Source organism: Seriola lalandi, unplaced genomic scaffold (assembly GCF_002814215.2).
Source record: "Seriola lalandi dorsalis isolate HSWRI2012SDOR001 ecotype SW California unplaced genomic scaffold, Sedor1 jcf7180002054883, whole genome shotgun sequence".
Lineage (NCBI taxonomy): Eukaryota > Metazoa > Chordata > Actinopteri > Carangiformes > Carangidae > Seriola > Seriola lalandi.
In genome coordinates this window covers 406,233-409,704 of record NW_019525658.1, presented here as the reverse complement: position 1 = coordinate 409,704, position 3,472 = coordinate 406,233, and the positions used below count along the sequence as shown (strand labels likewise).

General features: G+C 39.1%; 1 protein-coding gene across 1 annotated transcript in view; it reads right to left on the bottom strand.

The window, feature by feature from the left end:
- Positions 1-2,244: 2,244 nt before the first annotated feature.
- Positions 2,245-3,472, bottom strand: part of LOC111647923 (nuclear receptor subfamily 5 group A member 2-like) — an 18,944-nt gene continuing 17,716 nt past the window's right edge. The window contains exon 6 of the mRNA XM_087171653.1: positions 2,245-3,472. This exon is cut by the window's right edge and continues 1,673 nt beyond it. The gene's annotated coding sequence lies outside the window, so the exon portion shown is untranslated.

Here is a 3,472-nt window from a genome sequence, read left to right as displayed (position 1 = left end):
CATTTCCATGTGTTTTTTGATTATAAACAAAGATTTGGTGCTATGTGTTTAAGTACCGGAGTGCACCCATGGTGGTGGGGGGGTTTAAAATATAAAGCTTTTTATGTATGTATAGGGTTGTTGTTTCTTTTGCGAAATGACCCCCCACACACACACACACACACACCACACACACACACAAACGCAATTTCCGTCTTATGAACAGTTTCATCAGTGAATGATGAATGAAAGGATGTTTTCTGTCTTTTCATCTTTAATAATTAACGATGTAACTGACTGAGCAGTTCAGAGGCTGCCGGCAGCTACTGGACAGTGTTAAAGGGTTAGTTGTGAATATTAGACGTAGGGTTGTGTGAAAGTACTCATCAATAGTCGGTATATTACCTGCAGTAGATTCTGCTCAGCATGCTCCCAGTTAGTAAAGCCGACTGGCAACACCCCTCAGAGTGGCAGACTGATGTGCTGTGCCCACCGAAACAACCCAACATCTGTTTAAATGTAACTTCATGTAGAATATTTTCACTGTGATTCACTCGGATGACCTGTGACTGCAGCGTATTATAGTGCCTCTGCATAGGAATACGGTACAGGGGTTGAAAAATGTAGAAAACAAAGGAAAGTGCTGTTTTCACGGGAGGATAAAAAGCTGAAAATATTCTACATAAAGCTACATTTAAACAGATGTTGGATTGTTTCTAAAGTGACAGCTCATCGCTCCGCCACTCTGCTGGTTGGAATCCTAACTTGATGAACACAATGTACTGCAGGTAATTTACCGACTATATATGTTTACCTCACACAACCCCACGTCAAAGGACCACAACTTTAAAGTCCGTTTAAGGTATGTTTTCTTGTGTCTAACTCAATGCATGATTGATGTTTGTAAATCAATCAATACACCTTAAATGTCAATATGACAACTTTGACTATTTGATTAGTTTTTATCAGCTCTCTACATGATAGACTGTTTAGTGATGATAAGATCTTCAAGCTCGTAAAATGTAGATAAATATCAACAGTATTATGTGAAGTGTAGATATTTTATTTGATTCATTCTGGCAGCTCTATATCTGTGATTATAGATCAGGTCTAGGTTTTGTATTAATACTGTGACAGTATCAAAACCTCAGTCCACAGAGAAATGCACACAGCCTGTATTCAGAAACTGAGCCTTAAAACTTCCTCTTCTCCTGTGTTTTATTTGAAGATAGATAGATAGATAGATAGATAGATAATTTATGTATCCCCTAGGGTAAATTCATAATTGTAGTGTTGATCCATGACAGGATATATTTGTGGTTTTAAGAACCAAAAACCATCTCAGTGTAGTTTTACATCTCCTCTCTCAGGCTTCTGTCTGGAGCTCTAGTAACAGCAGGTCAGTGAGCCAATCAGAAGAGAGGAGGCTCTGAGCCTCTCTTCAGTTGCTGCTTTGTTGCGACATCACAAAGTTCCAGAAGTCCTGACGGCTGGTTTTAAGGCTCAGTTTCTGAATACAGGCTGTGTGCATTTCTCTGTGGACTGAGGCTTTGATACTTTCACAGTATTAATATAGAAGCTAGAGCTGATCTATAATCACACTACACATGGACATCTACCTTTACTGTACGATGTTTTAACACAAGTCATCAGGACTTCTGTGACCTTGTGATGTCACAGCAAACCAGTCACCAAGCCCCGCCCACCTGGACCCATCCAGCCTTACAGGATTTGGTTTCTCCGAGTGTGAAATCTGCTATATTTTTATTGGCTCACTAAGAAAACAGTCAGCTGTTCGAACTGTTGTTACTAGAGCTCCAGAGAGAGGCCTGAGAGAGGAGATGTAAAACTACATTGAGATGGTTTAAATTTCTTCTTATAGATCAACACTTCAAATAAAACTCAGGAGGAGTTAAAGGAGTTAACATATGGAGATTTTAGGCTTGAGAAACAGGAAGCACATGTCTTGCTGCAGTCAGATTTCTTCTATGTTCTATGTTATTAACAAGCAGCAGCCATCTTAACTCCCTCGTCTTCCCCACAGTGGAGAGGCTCAAACTGTTACTACATGTCTGTGAATGTGTATAGATGTCCCACTGTCCTCCCAACATCTGCTTTGGTCTAAATTAGATTTGATTTGGACCTTAAGTGAAATAACACTACGACTGCTGTGCTGCCTCTTGTCCCTTGTATATACAGTGTGAGCTCTGCATTAGTTGTGCACAGCTGATGAATGACACACAAGCAGAGCTTTACTTTGTGGAATTTTATTGGTTTAATGCTATTACAATAAAATTTATTCAAAGAAAACAAAATGTTTTAGTCACTTTACTCTTTTGGGAGAAAACGGGACAAACTGTTAAACTCACAGGAAAAAAAGAAGTGAGGAAAAAAAACAAAAAACAAAAACAAACAAAAGCAATATCAAGAGAATCAGCTCCACGACAGCAAATTGACCTCAACATAAAGCAGAGAACGTTTCTCAGTGTTGAAATGTATCTTCATCTTTGCAGCAGATATTCACTTCACAACATAAATATACTGTACAGAGTGAAACACAGAGTGTGTGTATGTCTGTGTGTGTGTGTGTGTGTGTGTGTGTGTGTGTGTTCAGACAGTAGGTTAAGGCAGGTGGAGTGATTGTCTACTCTGCCACATCGACGTACGAGCAAAGGGATGATTTTTTTTAAATGTCCACAGTGAGAAAGTCGAGCTGCACAATATTAACACACACATTGTTTAAACTGTTCATCAGCTGGTCACGGTGATCATCATTGTGATCGTCACGGTGATTGTCAGTCACACTGTCGTCCAAAATACATGAGTGCTACTGTTCAACAGAGAAACACTGGCTGCTGCAAACACACGGCACAGTGTTGTGATCGTGTGTGTCGGGCTGACAAGGCCTGTGGTGTTGTTTTAAAATATATACAATATGCAGGAATGTGTCACTTAGAAACTCATTTTAATTCAGTGTAATTGTTTATTGGAGCTTTAATTAGAATTTTAAAAAAGATCACTGCGTGTGTTTGACTGGGTCACAGCACCCGTCTCTCATGTTTAAAGTGATGCAAATAGCTCAATCAGAGCTCTTTAGGCAAATTTGAAATGGCATCTTCCTTCGTAGCTACACCTAGCTACATAATAAAAAAATAGCGACACAAAGATGGCGACAGGTGTGGATGAGAAACGTCATCAGTCAGGCCAAAACAAAACGAAGAGGAAATGAAGGAAAATACTCAGCTGCTAATCTGCAACAGCAAATACATTTGAAATGAATTATGTTTTTTTATTAACATAAGAAGGAACCATTTTAAATAAATGTAATTGCAAAGTCACCAAATGTTCATACTGAACAAATCTGGAAAATACTCTTGACATATTTTATTAGCTTTCCTACATTATTAAATATTTGCTTGTGTCAACGGAGACATGATGAGTGCTGTTGTGGCTGTGCTGAAGCGACAGGTTGAGGTTTGGAGGTCTCTCCTAC